This window comes from Mesoplodon densirostris, chromosome 3, assembly GCF_025265405.1.
Source record: "Mesoplodon densirostris isolate mMesDen1 chromosome 3, mMesDen1 primary haplotype, whole genome shotgun sequence".
NCBI classification, from domain to species: domain Eukaryota; kingdom Metazoa; phylum Chordata; class Mammalia; order Artiodactyla; family Ziphiidae; genus Mesoplodon; species Mesoplodon densirostris.
This window is the reverse complement of record NC_082663.1, coordinates 91212102-91238796: the sequence shown is the minus strand read 5'-3', so window position 1 is coordinate 91238796 and position 26695 is coordinate 91212102. Positions and strand designations below refer to the sequence as shown.

At 37.1% G+C, this 26695-nt stretch overlaps 1 protein-coding gene across 2 annotated transcripts in view; it reads left to right on the top strand.

The window, feature by feature from the left end:
* Positions 1–26695, top strand: part of PJA2 (praja ring finger ubiquitin ligase 2) — a 126278-nt gene that overhangs the window by 29983 nt on the left and 69600 nt on the right. Inside the window, exon 1 of one of the 2 annotated variants that reach the window (XM_060093234.1) lies at positions 17199–17330. The exons of the other annotated variant lie outside the window; for it this stretch is intronic. The gene's annotated coding sequence lies outside the window, so the exon portion shown is untranslated. Of the gene's footprint in view, positions 1–17198; positions 17331–26695 lie in introns of those variants that run through there. 2 annotated transcript variants of the gene reach the window in all.

The following is a 26695-nucleotide window of genomic DNA, read 5'->3' as shown; positions in this document are numbered from 1 at the left end:
ACAATCTGGTGTGTATTTTATACTTACAGCCATCTTAATTCAGACTAGCTACATTTCATGTGCTCAGTAGCCACATGTAGCTAATGGCTACTATATTGCACAATGTAGCTCTATATGAAATTCCATGGGGAAAAGTAAAACAGTCAAGTGTCCATCTCCAAGACAGAATAGTTAAATATGCTTTCACTCCCCTGAAAAAAACTGAATGGCCCTGGAGCAATATTTTGGCATTTTAATATCTGTGATTCTTGCAGAAAAAGAGCTTCCTTTGCTTAAAGACAAATAAAAGGCTGTCTTCCAGTCAACAAGCCCCATTCATATTCACAGAACTTACAATTTACTTATTATTTTCAAATCAGAACACAAATCAAGGGTCATCATATATGTAAAGAAAGCTTGTAATAAAAGGGAGAGAGGGCCTCCCTGGTGGCGCAGTGGTTGAGAGTCCGCCTGCCGATGCAGGGGATACGGGTTCGTGCCCCGATCTGGGAGGATCCCATATGCCGCGGAGCGGCTGGGCCCGTGAGCCATGACCGCTGGGCCTGCGCATCCGGAGCCTGTGCTCCGCAACAGGAGAGGCCACAACAGTGAGAGGCCCGCATACCGCAAAAAGAAAAAAAAAAAAAAAAAAAAAAAAGGGAGAGGAATATTGAGATTAAAAAATACTATAAATAACATTGAAGGAAACATAACAGAAGGGAGCTTTAAAAAAATAAAAGAAACCTTTAATTAGAATTTTTGGGGTCAGCAAGATGGCAGAATAGGAGTTTTCTATCATCATTTCCCCCACAGAACATTAATTCTGACAACCACCCATGGATAAGAGCACCTTTGTGGGAGTCCAGGAGTCCAGTGGAGAAGTTTCAGCACACCACTGGAACAAAAAAGTCCAAGAATAGATGTATTGAAGAAGGTACGAAGAATAGTTTCACTTTACCCATGATACCCCTTCCCCAAGGCAGCACAGCTCAGTGCTGAGAGAGGTCCCTTTAACCAACAATTTCTCCCACAGGGGAAAGTGAGAGCGTAGTGAATAAGTACCCACAGAAATGAGACAGATAGATGTATCTATCTATGGAATACTATTCTGCCTTTTAAAAACTTGCCATTTATACATGTGTGAACCTGGAGGACATTATTCTAAGTGAACTAAACTACACACAGAAAGACAAATACTGCATGATCTCATTTACTTGTGGAATTTCAAAAAGTCAACTCAGTAACAGAAAGTAGGATGGTGGCTACCAGGGTGAGAGAATAGGGGAGATGTTGATCATAGGTACAAACCTTCATTTATAATATAAAAAAGTTCTAGAGGCCTGATAAATAGGCCTAGTATAATATATGGTGACTATAGTTAATAATGATGTATTGTATACTTGAAATTTGCTAAGAGGGTATATTACAAGTGTTCACACACGCACGCACACACACATAAAGTAACTGTATGATGTGATTACTATGCTAATTAGCTTGATTGTGGTAATCACTCCAAAATGTATATGTATAGCAAGACATCAGATTGTATACCTTAAATATATACAATTTTTATTTGTCAATCATACTTCAATAAAGCTGAGTGGGGTGGAATTAATCTTTGGAAAAATTCAAGAAAAGATTACATCCAAAAAATAAGAGCAGTATGGCATAAAAAAAGAAGAAATCTTAGAAATAAAAAATATGATGACTGAAAAAATAATTCAATAGGAGGAATTAACATTTACAAACTCTTAGAAAGCTGAAGAAGATTTTAGAGGATGAAAGAGTGAGAGCAAAGAATTGAAAGATATGTAGAGAGAGAGCAAAGAAAAGAGAGTGAAGGAAATTATCTATTATAATAATACTAAAAAAAAATTTCCCTGTGCTCAGATTTGTCTTCATACCAAAACTTACCCAGTGCCTAGCACGTGAATCAAAATAGACCCACAATTTAGAACAACTTGTTGTAAAAGTTTAGAACACAAAAGATAAGGTAAATGTGCTAAAAGCTTCCAGAGGGGATAAACTACAGGTCACCTACTATATCATTTAAAAACAGTTTCAGAAAACTGAAATCCATTCTAGTAAAATTTCTTATATGATAAAGAATGGCTGGGAGGAAGGGCTGATGAAATAGGCTCTGATTTGCGCATCCAAGAACTATCCACAAAGTTGCACTGAAAAGCTGGACCACCAAAAGAATTTCTGCCCTTACCATGAACAGAAAAAAGAGTATCAGGAGCTGCTTGGCAATTCAAAGAAATGATCACTTTAGTTCCCAGCTCCAGAACTGCCTCGTCTCCACCACACTCGACACCAACAAAATGGATATCTCACCTCCTAACTCTGGACTGCCACAAAACTTAAGAGCAGACACCAGGCCACAGCTGCTAGAGATAATTCCAATTCGTACAACCTGGGCTTATAGCAGAAATAAACAGAACAGTAGAAGGGTAGCATTGACTTGTGAGATTCACTTTCACCTTACAAATCTCACATGAGTGCATGTAATTGGCAGAACCTAAATCATATCTGGAAACTTAGCAGCAATAGAATCTAAGAAAGAGAGTTCTTAACTTTCCAGTTTTCAGATATCTCAGAAGGTTGTAAGGAAAGGTGAAGAGATCAATAATCATTGCCTGTCATACTACAGCCCCCACTTTCTTCTTTTCATACTTAAACTTTCACACAAAAACAGCTACCATATAACTGCATTTAGTCTTTCTAGGAAAGAGAACGAGAGTCATATCAGTCACTGCACCCACTTCTCAAACCAATATTGATGTTTTGAAACCCAGTGATTCTCAAATCCTAGCCTGCATTTGATTCACCTAGAGGGCTCATTAAGCACACAGTGCTGAACCTCACCCCCAATGTTTCTGATTCAGTAAGTGTGGGATACAGCTTGAAATTTTGCATTTTCAACAAGTTCCTAGGTGATGCTGTTTGACTTGTGCAGGTTCAATAGGTTGAGAACCACAGGTGTAAGATTTTTTTTTTTAGGTCTTAAAGCAACATTCATATTTGCTCATCATAGTTTTTTAAATTTTTTAATTTTACTTTATTTACTTTTTTATACAGTAGGTTCTTATTAGTCATCAATTTTATACACATCAGTGTATACAGGTCAATCCCAATCACCCAATTCATCACACCACCATCCCCACCCCGCCACGGCTTTCCCCCCTTGATGTCTATACGTTTGTTCTCTACACCTGTGTCTCAATTTCTGCCCTGCAAACCGGTTCATCTGTACCATTTTTCTAGGTTCCAAATACATACATTAATATACGATATTTGTTTTTCTCTTTCTGGCTTACTTCACTCTGTATGACAGTCTCTAGATCCATCCATGTCTCAACAAATGACCCAATTTAGTTCCTTTTTATGGCTGAGTAATAGTCCATTGTATATATGTACCACCAACTTCTTTATCCATTTGTCTGTCAGTGGGCATTTAGTTTGCTTCCATAACCTGGCTATTGTAAATACTGCTGCAATGAACGTTGGGGTGCATGTGTCTTTTTGAATTATGGTTTTCTCTGGGTATATGCCCAGTAATGGGATTGCTGGATCATATGGTAATTCTATTTTTAGTTTTTTAAGAAACCTCCATACTGTTCTTCATAGTGTCTGTATCCATTTACATTCCCACCAACAGTGCAAGAGGGTTCCCTTTTCTCCACACCCTCTCCAGCATTTGTTGTTTGTAGATTTTCTAATGATGCCCATTCTAACTGGTGTGAGGTGATACCTCATTGTAGTTTTGATTTGCATTTCTCTAATAATTAGTGATGTTGAGCAGCTTTTCATGTGCTTCTTGGCCATCTGTATATCTTCTTTGGAGAAATGTCTATATAGGTCTTCTGCTCATTTTTGGATTGGGTTGTTTGTTTCTTTAATATTGAGATGCATGAGCTGTTTATATATTTTGGAGATTAATCCTTTGATGATTCGTTTGCAAATATTTTCTCCCATTCTGAGGGTTGTCTTTTCATCTTTTTTATGGTTTCATTTGCTGTGCAAAAGCTTTGAAGTTCCATTAGGTCCCATTTGTTTATTTTTGTGTTTATTTCCATTACTCTAGGAGGTGGATCAAAAAAGATCTTGCTGTGATTTATGTCAAAGAGTGTTCTTCCTATGTTTTCCTCTAAGAGTTTTATAGTGTCTGGTCTTACATTTAGGTCTCTAATCCATTTTGAGTTTATTTCTGTGTTTGGTGTTAGGGAGTGTTCTAATTTCATTCTTTTACATGTAGCTGTCCAGTTTTACCAGCACCACTTATTGAAGAGACTGTCTTTTCTCTGTTGTATATCCTTGCCTCCTGTGTCATAGATTAGTTGACCATAGGTGCATGGGTTTATCTCTGGGCTTTCTGTCTTGTTCCATTGATCTATGTTTCTGTTTTTGTGCCAGTACCATATTGTCTTGATTACTGTAGCTTTGTAGTATAGTCTGAAGTCACGGTGTCTGATTCCTCCAGCTCTTTTTTTCCCCCTCAAGACTGCTTTGGCTATTCGGGGTCTATTGTGTCTCCATACAAATTTTAAGATATTTTGTTCTAGTTCCGTAAAAAATGCCATTGGTAATTTGATAGGGATTGCTTTGAATCTGTAGATTGCTTTGGGTACTATAGTCATTTTTACAATATTGATTCTTCCAATCCAAGAACATGGTATATCTCTACATCTGTTGTTATCATCTTTACTTTCTTTCATCAGTGTCTTATAGTTTTCTGCATACAGGTCTTTCATCTCCTTAGGTAGGTTTATTCCTAGGTATTTTATTCTTTTTGTTGCAATGGTAAATGGGAGTGTTTTGTTAATTTTTCTTTCAGATTTTTCATCATTAGTGTTTAGGAATGCAGAGATTTCTGTGCATTAATTTTGTATCCTGCAACTTTACCACATTCATTGATTGGCTCTAGAAGTTTTCTGGTGGCATTTTTAGGATTCTCTATGTATAGTATCATGTCATCTGCAAACAGTGACAGTTTTACTTCTTCTTTTCAAAGTTGTATTCTTTTTATTCCTTTTTCTTCCCTGATTGCCATGGCTAGGACTTCCAAAACTATGTTGAATAATAGTGGAGAGAGTGGACATCCTTGTCTCATTCCTGATCTTAGAGGAAATGCTTTCAGTTTTTCACCATTGAGAAGGATGTTTGCTGTTGGTTTGTCTTATATGGCCTTTATTATGTTGAGGTAGTTTCCCTCTATGCCCACTTTCTGGAGAGTTTTTATCATATATTGGTGTTGAATTTTGTCAAAAGCTTTTTCTGCATCTATTGAGACGATCATATGGTTTTTATCTTCAATTTGGTAATATGGTGTATCACATTGATAGATTTGCATATAGTGAAGAATTCTTGCATCCCTGGGATAAATCCCACTTGATCGTGGTGTATGATCCTTTTAATGTGTTGTTGGATTCTGTTTGCTAGTATTTTCTTGAGGATTTTTGCATCTATATTCATCACTGATATTGGTCTGTAATTTTCCTTTTTTGTAGTATCTTTGTCTGGTTTTGGTATCAGGGTGATGGTAGCCTCATAGAATGAGTTGGGGAGTGTTCCTTCCTCTGCAATTTTTTGGAAGAGTTTGAGAAGGATGGGTGTTAGCTCTTCTCTAGATGTTTGATAGAATTCACCTGTGGAGCCATCTGGTCCTGGACTTTTGTTTGTTGGAAGATTTTTAATCACAGTTTCAATTTTTCATTACTTGTGATTTGTCTGTTCATATTTTCCATTTCTTCCTGGTTCACTCTTGGAAGGTTATACCTTTCTAAGAATTTGTCCATTTCTTCCAGGATGTCCATTTTATTGGCATGGAGTTGCTTGTAGTAGTCTCTTAGGATGCTTTGTATTTCTGCTGTGTCTGTTGTAACTTCTCCTTTTTCATTTCTAATTTTATTGATTTGAGTCCTCTGCCTGTTTTTCTTGATGAGTCTGGCTAAAGGTTTATCAATTTTGTTTATCTTCTCAAAGAACCAGCTTTTAGTTTTATTGATATTTGCTATTGTTTTCTTTCTTTCTATTTCATTTATTTCTGCTCTGGTCTTCATGATTTCTTTCTTTCTGCTAACTTTGGGTTTTGTTTGTTCTTCTTTCTCTACTTCCTTTAGGTGTAAGCTTAAATTGTTTATTTGAGATTTTTCTTGATTCTTGAGGTAGGTTTGTATAGCTATAAACTTACCTCTTAGAACTACTTTTGCTGCATACCATAGGTTTTGGATCATCATGTTTTCATTGTCCTTTGTCTCTAGGTATTTTTTGATTTCCTCTTTGATTTCTTCAGTGATCTCTTGGTTATTTAGTAATGTATTGTTTAGCCTCCATGTGTTTGTGTTTTTTACGTTTTTTTCCCTGTAATTCATTTCTAATCTCATAGTATTGTGGTCAGAAAAGATGCTTGATATGATTTCAATTTTCTTAAGTTTACTGAGGCTTGCTTTGTGACCCAAGATGTGATCTATCCTGGAGAATGTTCCGTGCACACTTGAGAAGAAAGTGTAATCTGCTGTTTTGGGATGGAATGTCCTATAAATATCAATTAAATCTCTGGCCTATTGTGTCATTTAAAGCTTCTGTTTCCTTATTTATTTTCATTTTGGATGATCTGTCCATTGGTGTAAGTGAGGTGTTAAAGTCCCCCACAGTTATTGTGTTACTATCAATTTCCTGTTTTATAGCTGTTCGCAGTGGCCTTATATATTGAGGTGCTGTTGGGTGCATATATATTTACAATTGTTATATCTTCTTCTTGGATTGTTCCCTTGATCATTATTTAGTGTCCTTCCTTGTCTCTTGTAACAGTCTTTATTTTAAAGTGTTTTTATCTGGTATGAGTATAGCTACTCCAGCTTTCTTTTGATTTCCATTTGCATGGAATATCTTTTTCCGTCCCCTCACTTTCAGTCTGTATGTGTCCCTAGGTCTGAAGTGGGGCTCTTGTAGACAGCATATCCATGGATCTTGTTTTTTTATCCATTCAGCAAGCCTGTGTCTTTTGGTTGGAGCATTTAATCCATTCACATTTTAGGTAATTATCACTATGTATGTTCCTATGACCATTTTCTTAATTGTTTTGGGTTTGTTTTTTTAGGTCCTTTTCTTCTCTTGTGTTTCCTACTTAGAGAAATTCCTTTAGCATTTGTTGTAGAGCTGGTTTGGTGGTGCTGAACTCTCTTAGCTTTTGCTTGTCTGTAAAGCTTTTGATTTCTCCATCGAATCTGAATGAGATCCTTGCTGGGTAGAGAAATCTTAGTTGTAGGTTCTTCCCTTTCATCACTTTAAGTATATCATGCCACTCCCTTCCTGCTTGCAGAGTCTCTGCTGAGAAATCAGCTGTTAACCTTATGGGAGTTCCCTTGTATATTATTTGTCGTTTTTCCCTTGCTGCTTTCAATAATTTTTCTTTGTCTTTAATTTTTGCCAATTTGATTACTATGTGTCATGGTGTGTTTCTCCTTGGGTTTATCCTGTGTGGGACTCTGTGAGCTTCCTGGACTTGGGTGGCTATTTCCTTTCCCATGTTAGGGAAGTTTTCCACTATAATCTCTTCAAATATTTTCTCTGGTCCTTTCTCTCTCTCTTCTCCTTCAAGACCCCTATAATGCTGATGTTGTTGCATTTAATGTTGTCCCAGAAGTCTCTTAGGCTGTCTGCATTTCTTTTCATTCTTTTTTCTTTATTCTGTTCTGCAGCAGTGAATTCCGCCATTCTGTCTTCCATGTCCCTTATCCGTTCTTCTGCCTCAGTTATTCTGCTATTGATTCCTTCTAGTGTAGCTTTCCTTCAGTTATTGTATTGTTCATCTCTGTTTGTTTGTTCTTAAATTCTTCTAGGTCTTTGTTAAACATTTCTTGCATTTTCTCGATCTTTGTCTCCATTGTTTTTCCGAGGTCCTGGATCATCTTCACTGTCATTATTCTGAATTCTTTTTTTTTGGAAGGTTGCGTATCTCCACTTCATTTAGTTGTTTTTCTGGGGTTTTGTCTTGTTCCTTTATCTGGTACATAGCCCTCTGCCTTTTCATCTTGACTATCTTTCTGTGAATGTGGTTTTTTTTCCACAGGCTGCAGGACTGTAGTTGTTCTTGCTTCTGCTGTCTGCCCTCTCCAGGTGTAAGATGTAGAATAAATTGTGTCACAGGCTGTAATTGGTATATTATTTGTAACCTCTTTTTCAACTACCTATTTCATTTTTCTTTTGCCCTCTGGGTGGTCAAAGTTCTTTTTCACTATTCAGTGGGGAGTCTCCAAACAAACTTGGAACACATGGTTGTAGATGACTCCGGCTCTTCCAGGATGGGTGATTGAAGTACAGTATAAAGAGGTACTTCTCCCCCATCCCCTTTCTCTCCCACCAGTAGGTGGTCCTTATGTCTACAGCAAATATCACTAGACTTCTCTTGACTTTCTCCATAACATTTTAGGCTTTATCTGTTACATTATCTAGTTTTGCTTAATTAATACAAGATTTCTTATAACAAAATATTGTAAATACATGGCACTGACCTAGCAGTTGGTCAGCAGATGGTAAAGTATCTGATAGTAGATGCTAGGAAAATGGAGATCCATGCTATGCAGTCTGAAAGCATTTGGCTAAAAAAGAGCTATCACTGTGGTAATTTGGGAGGCAGATAAGGTGCCTGCAGAGTCTGCAAAATTTTGAAAACAGAATGTTAGAGGTGTGTGCTGTTTCCACCGACAGTTTATCAAAGTATAAGATGAAAGAGATGAGCTCAGTCAAGAAATGGTTGTATGCAAATAGAAATAGAGAAGTTCCCAAAGTTTGGAGCTGCAAATTACTGGAAAAGTGGACTTCCACTCTAACCTGTGAGATAAAAAGACTGAGAAGGGTTTTGATCAATACAGGCCAATTAAGACTAATCTCTAGTCTTTCCCACCCAAGCCTGATGGCCTCAACGTAATCACCATTAAATGGAAATAGAGAGGCATGGAGTTTAGAAAGCAAAGAATTAAACAAGACTTGGGAATAAAATCTGGGAAAGAAGTCTTGATATGGCTAATATCACCTAAGACTGCATGGAAGAAAAAATGTCAAAAGTTTAATATTTGAAATGAATTTTATTGATAAAGAACCATGATTCTAAATGATGGTTCATGACTAAAAATGTGTTTCCTTGTTCAAACTTTAAAACAATCATCTCGTGTACTTCTGGTTGCAACCACAATTGATAAACATCCATCAGACTAACCTTCCCACTGAAAGTAATTATAAAAATGAGGAAAATATATAAAACAATGTTTGAAGGCATTGAAGGGGTACCAATACAGGTAGGAGTTAAGAACCTATGATTCTTGAGAGAAGTGAAACATATGGGAAGCTTCACATTCATCCTGGATTTTTCCTTGAGAGCATTTATCATATTGTGGTTCCAAGTACTAGAGTTCAAGCCAAAAGTGGCATTCTTAGTACACAAGGAGACAAGAAGTCAGAAGACAGAGGGCTGTACATAAATGATATTATTACCAATGGTTTACACAATCCAGAATCAGCATTCCAGGAAAATAAGATGGGTTATAAGAAAAAAAAAAAAAAGGTGTGAAGAATGGAAATGCATTTTGTTAAAGGGAAAAAGGGTAGTTTTGTTATAGATCTGGTTGTTTCTGAATGGAAAAGAAAATAGGGGACGGATTAATATGGTTACAGAAAGTTATGGAAGGTTTGTGGAAGAGGAACACTGAGGGAGTTTTGTGCTTGGTCAGGATTGGCTAAGATAATATTGAATTTAATTAAGAAACTGGATTTTAAGGTAAAGTGGTACTAAACCTGAATTTGGTTTTTCTCTAAGAGGACAATGTTTTCTTAAAATATTGAACTGCTTTTGATAATAGGTTGTGTGAGTTTCTTTGTATTTAAGTGATTTAATACAACCTTTGAGATCTTTTATTGTCACTTTGGTTGAGTGAATGGATATTGTTTCACATTGATTTATGATCCTATTTGACCAGGTGTTTTAAAACTTTTTGATATTTTTGACAAAATTCCCAAACATCAAATTTTAAATAAAGTTCATTTGACTTCTAGCTAACTTTGAGGTTTTCCAAAGGGTCCCTGAAACACCTCAAAATATTTTTTTTTCTATCTCAGAGAGAAATATTAAAGTAATTAAGCTTATTTGGTATGTTGAATTACATGGGAAACATTATTGAATGAGTGATGATAAAACTTCTTTGGTTGTATCATGTGGGTAAATGTTATTAACATAGATATTCTAGAAATTATATGGAACTCCTAAAATTCTGGTATGTCCTGGTAAAATGTTCTCAGTCATATTTCTAGTAATTATCTTAAATTGCTATATGTCATAGCAGTAGCCAAGTTTCTTTTCAATTGCATTGTAATCAGTTCTTTAACCTTGACTTTTTAAGTCTTTTGACATTTATTGTTCTACTCTGATGCTGTTGCAAAAATGCTTTATCTTCAAGAAGATTCATAGAAATGACTTTTTGACAAGTACAGGTTTCTGATAACTTTCAGATCATACCCCTGAACTGGGTAAGGAATTAAAGAATTCTAATGGAAAACCTGATGACTTCAAAAAAACTATTAACAGAAGATTAAGATCAAGGATAAGTTACATAGGACTGAACAAACTTATGAGTATGATTATAATTTTTCTTTCTGTCTGAAATATCACTGTTTTTTAACCTGTGTTTTCCAGATATAAGGAAAGCTTTAAATTATACCTCAATAAGTAGAATTGGAACATTTATCTTTCCTCTCTACCTGATCCCTCCAGAATTTGGAAACTCTTAAGTTCCCAGAAGCTTTCTCAGGCATAAGGAAGGCCAATTTCTAAAAGGTGCCAGAATCTCAAGGTATTTGGCAACCTCCAGAAGAGAAGAATTCACCCAAATCCATCACCCAAATCTATAGATATCACAAGTGGAATCTATGACACACCCCTGGTGTGGCTTTCCTGGCCTTGAGAGTTTTTATTTTTTGCTTTTTTAAAGTTCAATCTGAGATTACTTATGAAAAGTTCCAGCACAGCCAGTTTGAAAAAGCCTATGTCATCAATTAACCAGACTTATTTTACAAACAGATTAGTCTTAATTTGGCTATATTTGGTAGAAATGAGGATAATTTTAGGGAGAAAAAGATTATGTTTTAGTGAATATTAAATTCTAGTTTTGTTAATTGAGGTCTGTATTTACTGGTTAAGACCCACTTTCTAGATAGCTCCTTGTAAGTTTAGTTATTAAAAAGGACACTCTAAGTTTGTTTCTGAAGCTTATCACGGTGATCTAACTTTGGCTGACGGTCAGATTCACCATGACCTGCAACCAGGAGATTATGCATACTGGAAGAGATTTCACATAAAGGACTCTCTACAGCCACCTTGGAAGAAACCATCTCAGGCCTCTTCTGGATGAACTGAAACTCCTGTTTTTGACACTTGACTACAACTAAGACCAGCACTACCAGGGGTGAGAAGAAGATGACATCTGAAGTATACAGCTAACCCAGGACACTGGACTAGGCCTGTATACCAATTACTTTGACAATTGCTCATGCTTTTGCTTATAAACCAAATGTATTTCTTCTTTGTACTCAATCTTATGCAAGTTTCAGAAACTAATCAAATTGCTGGGTTTATGGCCAATTACCTATGTCCATTACTCCCTGTTTGCCTTGGTGGATTTCTCCTCTCCAGGGCTCTCACTGGATGGCTCTTAGAAATTTTTATTTTAAAGGAAAGAACTCTAGCACCACTCAAGCTAATGTTACCACCAATATCACTGAGACCCTCTTACCTAGCCAGTTAAGAATGCCTATTCTGAACTTGGCCATAGATACTCATTTTCATTAGATATTGAGTATTGGGTGGCTCCTAACAGGACCTAATGGATTTCTGGAACAAGTTTATGATATTGGCTCTCCCCAGGTTGCTTAGGAAGTTATATAATTGGTGAAACAGCCCCTGCCAATCTGCCAATCTGCCTTTAATGCAGGCACATGGGGCTTGATCAGTTTTCCAACAGTATGATCATTTGATCTCAATATTTGTTCCTTCACTTGGAATAGAAGATATCATTATTCATATAAAGGCTTTAACAAAATTCACTCAGCAAGATTTGAACGATAGTAATCAAACCATTAGCTGCTCAATTTGGAAGTCTCCATGATGAAAAAAGCAATCTTACAGAATTGCATAGCCCTCAATATTTTAGCTACTTCCCAAGGGGGAACTTGTGCTGTAATATGTACTGAATACTGCATCTTATACCTGACGAGTCTTCAAATGTAACCAGTCTTATGACCCATATGAAGTGTCACATTTCTGCTCTGAACAATCCTCTTCCCAGTTTAGGGGAAACATTAGGAAAATGGTTTGATTCAGGAGGATCTTGGCTTAAATCTTTGCTAATGATGTTGTTGATCCTACTGGCAATTTTAGTTACAGTTTGTGGAACTTACAAGGTAAGAGTTTCTTGCCGTTCACGCTATGTGTCACTTGCTCATACTAAGATAATGATGTCTAAATGACTTGAAACTATAGATTACACCAATAGTTCTCTATAAAATAATGGACATATACAATGCATATGTGAGAAAAATGGGCTTAAGTCCTACTGGACAACCTAGAATTGACTGTCAGTCCTTGCCAAACATTCTGCTACTATAATCCCCCCCAAAACAGAGAAACAGGCCATTAAGACTTGGCATCGGGACTTCCCTGGTGGCGCAGTAGTTAAGAATCGGCCTGTCAGTGCAGGGGACATGGGTTCAAGCCCTGGTCCGGGAAGATCCCACATGCCGCAGAGCAGCTAAGCCCGTGCACAACAACTACTGAGCCTGCGCTCTACAGCCCGCAAGCCACAACTACTGAGCCTGCATGCCACAACTACTGAGCCTGCGTGCCACAACTACTGAAGCCTGCACACCTAGAGCCCATGCTCCACAGCAAGAGAAGCCACCGCAATGAGAAGCTCATGCAGTGCAACCAAGAGTAGCCCCTGCTCTCCACAACTAGAGAAAGCCCATGCACAGCAACCAAGACCCAATGCAGCCAAAAATAAATAAATAAATAAATAAATAAATGTATTTAAAAAAAAAAGACTTGGCATCAAGGGACATGATTGGCGCAGTGCAGGCAAGCAACCACCCCGGAAAATATTTGCTCACCTACTGCTTTCTATCAAAAGGTTAATGATCAAAAGGGGGAAATTGTGAAATAAAATTCATATTTTATGACAAGACAAGAAACAGTTAACCATAAAAACATTTTTTTTCTTCTCCCTTTGGCTTCCTTTCTCCCCTCTACTGTGCATTATATATTGACCAAACCTCCCCCATCAGCAGAAATATCTGCTCAACCATAAAGAGCAACATTTTCCTGGCATCAACAAGACAACTCCTTAAAAGATAACATTGCCTCTTGATCTTGTAAGGGACCACGATGATACTTAGATATGGATTATGTAAACTGTCAATAATACATCATTTAATGCACAGCCCTGTCTCAAAAAGGTTATATAACTGTGCCTTGAATTCTAATGGGCAGATTATTCTCAGAGCTTTCTGAGTTGCTGTTCTCTGGGTTATAATCCTCAATTTGTCTTGAATAAAATTTTCCATTTCTTTCTTATATTGACTGATTAATTTTTCATCAGCAGTGGTGGGTGGCCATTGATGATTCCGTTTGGTTAGCTTCATGCTCATCTAATGATTAGACAGAGATTTCCTTAGATGCCTTGAATCAGTATGTCTCCCAGGGTTTGTTGAGGGTATGTGTGTGTGTGTATGTGTTTTGGGCAGGGCTTCAACACCAAGCCAGGCAGTTGACAGTTCTCCCTTAGCCTTCACTTCTTGCTTATGCAAAGCCTCAAGGTCAGCCTTAGGTGAATGTTTAGGGCCTTCTCAGGTCTTTCCTGAGCTTACGTACTGCTTAGCACAGCCCTGGGCATGTGTGTGAGTTTCTGGATTCTCATGAATATGTTGGAGCTTACGAAGTTCCTACAGGCAAATCTCCAGCTTTCCTTTTAAGCTTTTTGGTTAACCTATTGTCTGCCCCAACCTGTTTCCACTGCCTAAGGTGTGGCAAAGTTAATCAATTCCCTTTCATTGTGTTTTTTTGTTTGTTTGCTTGTTTGTGTTTTTTTGGTGTTTGTTTGTTTTGTTTTGTTTTTTACAAACACTTCTGGGGAAAAGGCTTTTCCCCAGAAAACCATTGGTTTGGCTCTGAATCAAATCAAATCAAGATAGGCTTGCAAGTGAGATCTTCTGGGGAACCACCAGGTAGGTTAAATGATGACTCTTCTCTTGGAATTAGGCTTTGGAGGAGTTCCAGCCTCATTCTGCCTTGTCTGGTAATTGCCAGGCTGCTCCTTTTCACCATGATTGTTAACTATTGTTTTTCAGTGCTATAGTGGAGTTGGAGATGATGGGATTAGATTAGAACAAGCCAAAACATTACAAACCTTGCTCTTCTTAATGAGATTCAGCTATTTTCTTGAATAAATGCTTCCTGGGTTGCTGCAAGCCCTTGGTTGATTTCCACAGTTCTGAAAAAGTTGACTCTGACAATTTTGCCAGTTTTCTCATTGCTTTTACAGAGAAAATAATTTTCAGAGGTGCTTACATCTCCATTTTTGCTGATGTCACTCTAAGGATATAATTTGAATTTAGGTCCTCTCACTCCTTTACCAATCCTCCGTTACATCTGTGGTTCTCCAACTTTGCGTGCATCAGAATCACCTCAAAGGCTTGCTAAGATACAGGTCGCTTGGCTCCACACCTAGAGTTTCCAATTCAGGTCTGAGTTTGGACCTACCTGAGAATTTGCATTTTAAAAAAATTCCCAGGTAATGCTGATGCTGTTGGTATGGGGATCACTGTTTAAGAACTGCTGCATTACATCCTGTGGTACTTTCAACTCATTGCCTTAGGGAGTGTTTCCCACCTCTGAAATCAATAATAATACATATGTCATTAATATATATCTCTCTCTCTATATGTAATAATATAATACATAAGCCAATATAAATATTTATTTAGTACTTACTACATGCTAGGTATGATATGTTTCACATTTATTAGGTTATTTAGTCTATAGTACAACAGGTCATGAGTAGGTTTTATTACTTTCCACATATTTAAACTGGAAATTGAGGCCAGAGATGTAAGAGTCCAGAGGCACTCAGCAATAAATGTGGGAGCTAGTATGAGAGTATAGTCTTTTGATTATGGAATACATGCAATAAGCCTCCACAAGAGTGTTTCTCAAAGAATAACATAGATCATTCTGGTGCCTTGGATAACTTTAGTTGGGACATGCATGCAGGATTAAAAACAATGACTATTTTTCTATCCTTTGATTACGTCATGATAAAAATGCCATTTGCCTACCTGCTTTTTAAATGTTTCTAGTGCTTAGTAACGCACCCTTTTTACAGGGAGTAGTCTTTAGGCTGAGAGACCTTAGTAGAAAAAATACTCTCTATTCTCAGAATTTAAAGACATTGTTTTATGTTCACTTTTCTTTCAGTTACTTTCAGCTTAGGAGAGGTGACACAGGTTTTCCATTAACAGTAATTTATAAAGGTTTTACTCTTAAAGAAATTGAAGGAAAGACACATTTATTTAAAGAAAATAATAAATACTACTGCGAGTGGTATACACAGATATGGTATGAAAGAGATTGAAATTTGGGGAAACCCTGCCCCAACAAACTGGTTAGTGTACCCAATTGAATCAATATGCAACAACCTAAAAGGAGATCAAGGAAATGTGATTAAAGTATCAATTCTCTTTCAAAGAAGGGGAGACTTGGATGGAGAAAGAGCCACAACTTCTAGAGCAACATGTGTAAAGCAGAGAAATATCAAGTGGGAAATGGTTTCTGGGTAAGAAATGTACTACAGGAGTGGGCTGAGAGTTAGTTTGGCTTCACAAAATGCCAAGCAAATTCTCATAGTCCAAGTTTTATAGGAAATCTGGGATAATTTGTTTTCATCAAAAGCAAAAAAATGAGTCTTGGTTCACTGGCAGGAGATTTCGCAGTTGCCAGGGACAGCACAAGAAATGGGGTTCTTAACTCTTGGCGGAGGGGATGCGATAAATATATCTTGGACATTGGGCATGTGTGCGGAGGGGGTGAAGAGGTGAAGAGAGTTGGAGGTAAGATGGGAGGAGAGTGGTACTGTAATCAGAGGAGCGGACACGTTCAGGATGAAAAAAGAGGACATATGCAGGACAAAGAAACGATTTAGCACCAGTGACATGACTGACTAAACTGTTATCCTTGTTTAAATTAAGCAAGGTGTCCAGGGACTACAGCTGTTGTTATTTATTTTGGTTGCATGTGATGTTACTTCCCAGCTTGGCAACCCATCAGCCCCAAGGTGCAACTGGAAGGCTCTGGTCAGGCCATGGCTATACAGAGGAAACGCAGGCATCCCCTATAACCCGCCCCCACCCCCAAAAGAATCAGAAAAGAAGGGGCAGCCGACTGACTGGGGAACTGCGGAGTGGGAGGGGAGAAGGCACTATATAGTGCGCAGGCAAGGTGGGCAGGGAGGAAGACCTGCCCTTCCTCCGTCTGCTATTTTCTCTTGGCCCACCCATATCTGAACTGCAAAGGTTTGAACTTTATGCCAGGAGACCCTAATCTTGTTAGTTAGGTTTCCAGTCAAATTAGGATTGATTTTAACGCCTCCATGTTGGTTGTTGCTGTTGGAATTTCTGAAAGTCTAGCTGCGCCAGTTCTTCCTTTAGCTCTCCGCACCCCCTTCCCTTTCCCTGAGACCCCGCCCTTTTCTCCCAGCCCAAACCACAAAAGGCCTGCTGTTCCAGCCCTAGCATGGTGCCCCGCCCCCGCCCCCAACGTCGCAGTGCTGCAGGGAAAGGGGGCGGGGCCAGGCAGGGGTGGGTTTCGTCCTTCCGCTCTACGGCCAATCGGTGAACTTGCCCCTGGGCGAGAAAGGGGGACCAGGGTGTAAAGACAGTCTAAGTATATTTCCCTTTTTCTGCCACGTCCCAACCATTGACGTGAGCCCACTCCTCAGGTTCCGATTGGGTATGTGGATTTTTCCCGCAGAGGTCCTTTAAGCCTATTGGTCGACTCTGTTTTCGGGGCGTGGCTTGAGTTCCCTCCTCCTTCTCCTCTACCGCGGCGCAAGGGGCGGGACGCGCCACGGCCGCTTCTGCTTCCGCCGCCGGCGCCGCCGCCGCCGCTGCCGCCGCAGCCGCCGCAGCCGCCGCCGCCGCCGCGAGCCGTTGCGCGTTCGGCGGGGGAGGAGTCGGAGGCGGAGAAGAAGGCGGTGGTGGCGGGTGGAGGATCGAGCGCTGTTCTCGCTCCGGAGCCGCTGCACAGTTCGGTGAGGGTTTTTTTTTTTTTTAATCTGGCTTGTTCTCATGTTGGGAAGGTGAGGGACAAGGCGAGGAAATTGCTGCCTTCACCTCCTCCGTTTCTTAATTTCTGTCCTCGAGAAGGAGTGGGGCCTGTCCCTGGCCCGCCGCGCCGGCCATGGTGGGTGGGGTTGATGGCTGGGAGAGGCCTTCTTCGCCTTCTGGGCCCTGTCCAGCCCGAACCTGGGGCCACGCTCTTGTCGGTGGCCGCAGCGCCCGCTGCCTCCGGCGATGGCATAGACTGGTATCGGGGTCTCCACCGGCCGCTCTTTCTTGCTGCCTCTTCTGCTGTCCTTGGTGCCTTGGCCAAGGACCCCGCTGCCTTTCTCCCTACAATCGCGACTGTGTTAGAAGAGTGTGTCCCCTACTAACACCTCTCACCCGCCCTCTCTGCCCATTTCCAGTCACCCTGTGTAGAGCTGATCCATATTACGCCACAGGCCTGCATCAACACCCCTTCCCCGAAAAACCTTCCGTTGCCGTCGCTCTGCTGACTGTATTTGCATTTTTCCCGATTGTCACCGAGGCTCTGTCATCCAGACACCCTGTACAGACCATAACAATCATTCTTCTCCCGATATTAGCACCATTCCATCAATGCTTCTCCCAGTTAGCGCTGTCAGGTCAGAGCACGCCTCTGGCGGATGCACCTTCAGTTTCGGCCTTCCTGAGATTACTGCTCGTTAATCATTTTGCGCACATTCAAAATGGTGAGTTTAAAGCCGCTCAGACCAAGTTGAAGAAGAGGGGAGGAGGTAGTCTTTTTTACTGAGAGGAAGAATCTATTTAGGAGACTTAACCTCTCCAGTCATTTTTTTTTTCTTCTTTTTCTTTTTTAACATACGCATAGGCACTGCTTTGAGTCTGCTTTGGTTCGGGGAAGTTTATGATTTTTTTAAAGGCTTAATATGATTTTTTTAAAGGCTTAATATGTTGTTTTTATCATAACTGGTAAGTTAGATTTCTTTACATTGGTAGCCACCTCTGGTGAAGACTATAGATCATTTGCAGAGTATGTAAATAAACATGAAGATAAACGTTTTAAAGATTTTTATAAACGTTTAAACTATTTTTTCCCATGTCCTCTGGAATTTATCATTTTTATATGAGATAACTTTAATTTTAAAAAATTAATTACAGACATACGAACTAGATGTAAAATTCAGCAATACAGAAAATGAACTATTAAGTAAAATGTGAACATTTCCTTTCATCCCCCAGTCTCATTCCACTGTCTAGAGTTAACAGTATTGTACTTCTTTCTCATGTACACTTTTAAACGCATATGCATACATGTAAAGTTGGGGGAGTTTGGTGGGGTGTACCAAACACATTATATCACTTGCTTTTTTCACTAAGTTACACATCTTGGCCATCTTTACTTGTTAAACCTGTCTCCCTGATACTTTTTAAAAGCTAAATGATATTTCAATAGCTTCAATGGGCTGTAATTTACTTAACCATTCCCTTACTGAAAGACATTTGAATTAATTAGTTTCTTTTTCCTATCACAAATAATGCTTTATTTGAAGCCAACTTTTACATTTATTTGTTTTTAATTACAAACTTTAAATCTTAAATTTTAAAACTTCAGACAGTATGGAAGACTGTAAGGTAAAACGTATACCTCCCACTTCCCCTTCTAGTTCTACCTTCATCCTAAGAGCTGTTCAGGAAACTTCCTCTTTATGTGATTATTTCTGGAGCATGGATTCCTAGAAATGGAATTGCTGGGTTAAAAAGAGAATGTGTATTTAAAATTTTGATAACCATTTCTCCCTCCGTATTACTCTTTTTGAAGTTATTCTTGACTCTTATGCATTTCTTCTCCAAGTGAAGTTTAGACTTAACTTGTAAATTAAATAAAAAATCCTCAGGTATTTTGAATGAGGTTATATTGACATTTTAGATTAATATGGGGCAAACTGACCTTCATGATACTGAGTCTCTCCCCTCAGAAATATGTGTATGTATGGTATGTCTCTACATTTTATTCACACCTTGCTTAGGGAAAGTTTTATAGTTTTATTCCCATATGTATGACATTCCTTCTTAGTATTCCTAGCTATTTTATGACTTGACAGCTCTGGTGGATGGAAACTTTCTAGTAACATTTTTTCTCTTTTTTTCCCCCTCCAGTTACATGAAAGCTTTTGAATTTTTTTCTGTTTATCATGTATCTAATCACTTTATTGAGTTGATTATCTGAAAATAGTTTTGTGGCTTTCTTTTAAGTTTTATAATTTGTGTGTTTTCCTCATTGCTTTTGCTATTATACGTTTTATATAATGTTAAATAATAGCAGTGATAGTTCAACTTGGTGTTGTTTCAGACTTTAAGGGGATTGTTTCTGATGTTTTAGCCATCAATTATGATGTTTGCTGAAGCTTTCTGATAAATGGAGAGTGTAATAGGTTAAAATGTGTTCTTGTATTCTTAGCTTTCCAAGATGATTTTATTGTTGTTTTTCATTTCTGATGACATTTTAAAAAACCATAAGTGGGTATTGAATTTTATTGATATTTTTTATATCTTTTGAGTGGTCGTATAGGGGCATCACCAGTATTCCCTGGTTAATATTTTCCCAAGAGAGATTTTTTTTAAAGAATCAACTTTATTGAGGATAACTTACGTACAATAAAATGTACAGCTCAGTGTGTTTTGTTTGTTTGTTTGTTTGTTTTGCGGTACGCAGGCCTCTCACTGTTGTGGCCTCTCCCGCTGTGGAGCACAGGCTCCGGATGCGCAGGCCCAGCGGCCATGGCTCACAGGCCCAGCCGCTCCGTGGCACGTGGGATCTTCCCGGACCGGGGCACGAACCCGTGTCCCCTGCATTGGCAGGCGGACTCTCAACCACTGTGCCACCAGGGAAGCCCTCTTTTGCCCATTTTAAAACATTGAGTTGTTTGTCTTATTGAGTTGGAGGAATTCTTTAAACATTTTTCTATACAAGTCCTTTGACCCACACAGGTGCATATACAGAGAGTGCAGTCTGAAGCTTACCTTTTCATTTTCCTAACTGTTTAAAATAGAGGGGCTTTTAATTTTGACTAAATTCAGTTTTTCCTTTTATGATTTGTGTTTCTGTGTTCTGTTTGCTCAGTGCAAAGTTACGCATATTTCCTCTTATGTTTTCTTCTACAAATGTTATAGTTTTTATGTCAAGGTGTATCATCTATTTTGAGTTAATTTTTGTATATGGTGTGAGATAAGGGTCAAGTTTATTTTCCCAATTCTAGCACCATTTTTGGGGAACACTTTCCTTTCCAACATTGAATTAATAACTTAGTCAAAAATCAGTTGACTGTGTATGTGAGTCTGTTTCTGGACTGTCCCCATGATCTTTGTATCTATCATTTTGCCAATGCCACATTGTCATGATTATTGTTGCTTTATAGTAAGTTTTAAAATCAGGTAATGTAAGTTCTTCAGCTTTATTTTTTTCCAAAATCATTCTGGATATTCTAGTTCTTTTGCTTTTCCATACAATTTTTTAGAAATGACTTGTTGGTTTCTACAAAAAGTACTGAGGGGATGTTAATTTAGATTATATTGAATGCATGGATCCATTTGGGAAGAATTGACATCTTAATGTTGAGTCTTTCAATCAATGAACACAGGATATCTCCATCTATTTTGTTTTAATCAAAGATCTTCATTTTCCATCATTAGCATTTTATAGTTTCAACATACAGATGTTGTTCATATTTTGTCAGATTTATATCCAAGTATTTCATCACTTCTGATAGTATTATAAATATAATTTTCCTAAATTTCCATGTCCAGTTGTTCACTGACAGTATTTAGAAATACAGTTTTGTATACTGACTTTGAACCTGGCAACCTTGCTAAACTCACCTATTCTAGTAACTTTTTTTTTTTTTTGTAGATTCTTTCGGATTTTCTCATGTAGATAGTTGTATCATTTGTGGATATAGAACAGTTTTGTTTCTTTTGTTTTCAGTTTATGTGTAACCACCTCCCCTACCACCCTTTCTTTTTCCTTATTGCGCTGACTAGGCCCTCCAGTATGATGTTGAACAGGAGTGGTGAGAGCAGATATCCTTGTCTTATTCCTGATATTAAGAGAAAAGCTTTCAGTCTTTCATTATTAAGTATACTAGGGCCTTTTATCAGGTTTTATTATATACTACATATTATTATATTAAGTATAATAATCCTTTTATCAAGTTAATGATGTCCCCATTCTGTTTCTAGACTGATGAGAGTTTTTTAATCATGATTGTACATTGTGCTCAAATGTTTTAACTGTACTTATTGAGATAATCTTATGGTTTATCTTCTTTGGTATGTTAATAAGATGGATTACATTGATTTATTTTCAGATGTTGAATCAACCTTGCATTCTCTAGATATGCTTCACTTAGTTGTGATGTATTATCATTTTCATAAATTGGTGGATTAGATTTGCTAATAAATTGTTGGGTATTTTTTGGTATCTGTGTACATGAAGAATACCTTTTTGTGTAGTATTTTTGTATCAGAATAATGCTGGCCTCATAGGTTTAAAGTATTTATTCCTCTTATATTTCCCGAAAAATCTTGGATAAGATTAGTATTATTTTATAAATGTTTATCAGAGTTTGCAAACTAACTCATCTGGGCTTAGTTTTCTTTGTTGAAAGGCTTTAAAGAATAAATTTAATTACTTTAATAGGTATAGGATGGTTAAGGTTATCTAATTTTTTCTTAAAATCTTTCAGTCTTTGACTATGTGAGTCACCTACTATATGAGCTTTAGTAGTTTGTATCTTTCAATGAATTTGTCTCTTTCATCTATTAATTGCCATGAAGTTGTTTCTTTATTGTCCTTTTAATGTCTATAGCATCTATAGTGGTGTCTTTTCTTTCATTCCTGATATTGGCAATGTGTCCCCTCTTTTGTCTTTATTAGTTTGTTTCCACGTTTATCAATTTTGTTAATTTTTCCAAAGATCCAGCTGCTTATTTTGCTACTCAAAAATCAAATGTTTTCAATTTCATTGATTTCTGCTCTTTACTATTTCTTCTTGTGTGCTTTGGATTTAAATCCACTCTGTTACAATTTTTTAAGGTATAAGCTTAGGCTATTGATTTGAGACCTTTCTTCTTTTCCTTCTAAGCACCACATTAGATGGTCCCACAATATTTTTTTAAATTATTATTTATTTATTTATTATTTTTGGCTGTGTTGGGTCTTCGTTGCTGCGCGCGGGCTCTTTCTAGTTGTGGCGAGCGGGGGCTACTCTTCTTTGTGGTGCGCAGGCCTCTCATTGCAGTGGCTTCTCTTGTGGAGCACGGGCTCTAGGCGCGTGGGCTTCAGTAGTTGTGGCTTGCAGGCTCTAGAGCACAGGCTCAGTAGTTGTGGCGCGTGGGCTTAGTTGCTCCGTGGAATGTGGGATCTTCTGGGACCAGGGCTCGAACCCATGTCCCCTGCGTTGGCAGGATTCTTAACCACTGTGCCACCAGGAAAGCCGTGGTCCCACAAATTTTTATGTTGATATTTTCTGAGTTCTTATGTGACTTTCACATTGACCCATGGGTTGTTTAGAAGTATGTTGTTTAATTTCCAATTATTTGTTGATTTTGCATATCTCTTTCTATAATTGATTTCTATGCTTAATTTTGTTTTAGATGGGAAGCATACTTTGTATACTTTTGTTTGAATTCTTTGAAGTTTTATTACTCAGAATATGGTAAGTCTTGGTAAATGTTCCATGTGCAATTCAAAATAATGTATATTATGCTGCTTTGGGGTGGAATATTCTATAAATTCTACATTCCATATTAAAAACTAAATTATTTATTTATATGAAATATTCTGTAAGTGTCAGTTGACTAGTGGTGCTTGTTAGGTTTTCTATTTCCTAACTGAGGTTTTGTCTACTTGTTTAGTTGGTCACTGAGAAGAATTGAAGTCTCCAAGTATAGTTGTGGATTTGTCTATTTCTCCTCTTTGTTCTAACACTTTTTGCTTCATGAATTTTGAACCTCTGTTGTCAGATGCATATATGTTTAGGATTGTTATGTCTTCTTGGTGAATTGACCCCTTTATCATTATATAGTATCCTTCTTTGTCTCTGATAATATTTCTTCTTCTGCAGTCTACTTTATCTGATATTAATGTTGCCACTCCATCTTTCTTTTGACTTGTGTTTGCATGATTAAAAAAAAAACCTTTAAAAGTATTTATTTTTTTTAAAAAAAGCACTTTAAAGGCACACATAATATGAAAGTAAAAAGATTGGATAAATATTGTTTGCAAACACTCACCAAAAGAAAGCTGATGTGCCTATATTAATATTGTACAAAATAGACATAAAGGAAGAAGTATAAGCGATAACAGGAAAGTATCATAATAAGTAGGTCAATTCATCAAGACGGTATAATAATCCTAAGTGTGTGTTTACCTAATAACATAACTTCTGAATATAGAAGTTAATATAATTAGCAGTAAAAATAGGTATGCTTTCATAGCTGGAGACTTTGCATATACATTTGATGTAAGTGATAGAACAATTATATAAAAATATCAGTATGGGAATAGAAAATTTGAGTGACATGATTAATCAACTTGATATAATTGACATTCATAGAACATTTTATCTAAAGACTGAAGACTACTTTTTTTTTCAAGTGCACTTGGGACATTTGCCAAAATATTCTGGTCCTTGAAGTATGGTCAAATTTCACAGAATTGAAATTATACAGTACATGTTTTCTGATCACTGTGGAATTAATTACAACTCAGTAACAGAAAATAGCTAGCAAAGCTCCAAATGTTTGAGAATTAATCAAGACATTTCTAAATAGCCCATGAATCAAAATGAAGTCACGATGGAAATTAGAAAATATTTTGATCTGAAAAACAACAGAAGTATTACATCAGAGCTTGTTGAGTGTAACTGAAGCAGTGCTTTGAGAGGACTTTATTGCTTTTTACAGGCACACTTCGTTTTTATTGTGCTTTGTTTCATTGCACTTCACAGATACTCTGTTTCTCTACAAACTGAGGTTTGTGGCAACCCTGCAATGAGCAAGTTTATCGGTGCCATTTGTCCAACAGCATTTTCTCACTGATAGTTAGCACTTTTTTGGCAGTAAAATACTTTTTAATTAAGTTGTGTCCATTGGTTTTTTTTAACCACAATGCTATTGCATGCTTAATAGACTACAGTATAGCAAAAATGTAACTTTTATACACACCGTGAAACCAAAAAAAAATTTTCTTCCTTTGTTGCACTGTTCACTTTATTTTGGTGGTTTGAAACTGAACCCACAATATCTCTGAGGTATGCCTGTATGCATATATTAGTAAGGAAGAAAAGTTCAAAATCAGTGGTGTAAGCTCACAACTGAAGGGAGCAACAAATCAAACCCAAAGAAAGCAGAAAGAAGGAAGTAGTAAATATAAAAGTAGAAATCAATGAAACAAAAATTTACAGTTTGTTGAGAAGACTTTTAAAAAATAATAAACCTGTAGTGACTGATCAAGATAAAATTGGGGGACAACAGACAGTACCAATACTAAGAATGAAAAAGTGAAGCATCACTACAAATTGTATAGATATTAAATTGTTAAGGAAAATTATGAACAATTTTATGTTAGTACATTTGATAACTTGAATGAAAGGTCATAATCTTTGAAAAACAAATTGAATTTATTAAAAACTTTTCCATCAAGAAAACCCCAGGCCCAGATGGCTTCACTGGTAAACCTCTCAAACATTTAAATAAGATATAATGCTAATTTTATACAGACCTTTTCGAGAACTGAAAAAGAAAACATTTCCCTGAACATTTTATGATTTTTGCATAATCTTGGTAGGAAAAACCTAACAAGAACATGAGAAAGAAGAGATAAGTACAGACCAATATTTCTCAAGAACATAGATACGGAGATAATCCAGTGATATGTAAAAAAGATATCACAGATTTGTTCCAGGAATACAAGGTTGGTTTGTTGTTTTACAATTAATGTAGTCCATCTCTTTAACAGTGTAGAAGACTCATATGATCATCTCTGTAGATAGAGCAATCATTTGACAAAAGTCACCATCTGTCGTGTTAAAAAATTCTCATCAAATTAGGAATAGAAGAAAATATTGTTAATTTTCTGGAGTATCAACAACAACAAAAAAACCCCTACAGCTAATATACTCAATGAAAAACCTTGTTTCATGTCCCATATCTTTTTTTCTATTTAACATTATGCTGGAATTCTAACCAGTGCCCTCAGGATAAAAAAAAGTTAATTTTAAAAAATGGAAAAAAATTTTCAAAGTGTTTACCAGCGAAGTTTTAGAAAAAAATGAATTTAGCAAGGTGACTGGATACAAGGACAACATGCAAAAATTAATTGTAAGTTGTGTGCTAGCAACCAAAAAGTATGAAATAAAATTAGAAAAGTACATTTAGAATAGCATCAAAATATGTAAGATACCTAAGAATAAATATAATAAAAACTTGGGCAAAACTTCTACACTGAAAAATATAAAACAGTGCTGAGACATTTAAAAATACTTAAATAAGTGGAGAAATATTCCATCTTTATATGGTAGGAACTCAATATTGTTAAAATGTCAATTTCCCCCAGGTTGAGTTATAGGTTCAATAAAATTTCAATTAAAATCCCAGAATTTAAAAATTTTCATCAAATGGATTCCAAAATTTATATCAGAATGTAAATGTCTCAAGACTTGCTATAAAGTTACAGTAATTAAGACAGTGTTATATTAGAACCAGGTAGACAAAAAGACCAATGGAAGAATATGAGTGTCTAGAAATAGACCTTCACATATGTCGTTTCTTGGTTTATGACAAAAGCTCCACTGAAGTTAAGAAAACATTTACTTTTAATAGTGTTAGATAAATTGGATATTGGATATTTGGGAAAAAATGAACCTTGATTTTTACCTGATACTATATTCAAAAGCTCATTTGAGTTGGATCATGGAACTAAATGTAAAAGCTAAAATTATCAAGGTTCTAGAAGAAAACCTAGAAGTATATCTTCACCACCTTGGGGTAGGCAAAAATTTCTTAAATAGAACATAAAATTGATAAATTAGACTACAATCAGTTATGAATTTCTATTCATGAAGACATCATTAAAGAAAAGAGGCAAGCCACAGACTGCAAGAATATACTCACATTAAGTAAATCTGGTGAAAGACTTGTATCCAGAAAAATATAGGTAGCTCTTAAAAATCAAAAAGAAAAAGGCAAACAACACACTTTTTAAAATATGCAAAACAGGCAGATCTTCACAAAAGAAGTTATCCAAAAGGCCAATGTGCATAGGTAAAGGTGCTCTACATCAGCGGTCCCCAAC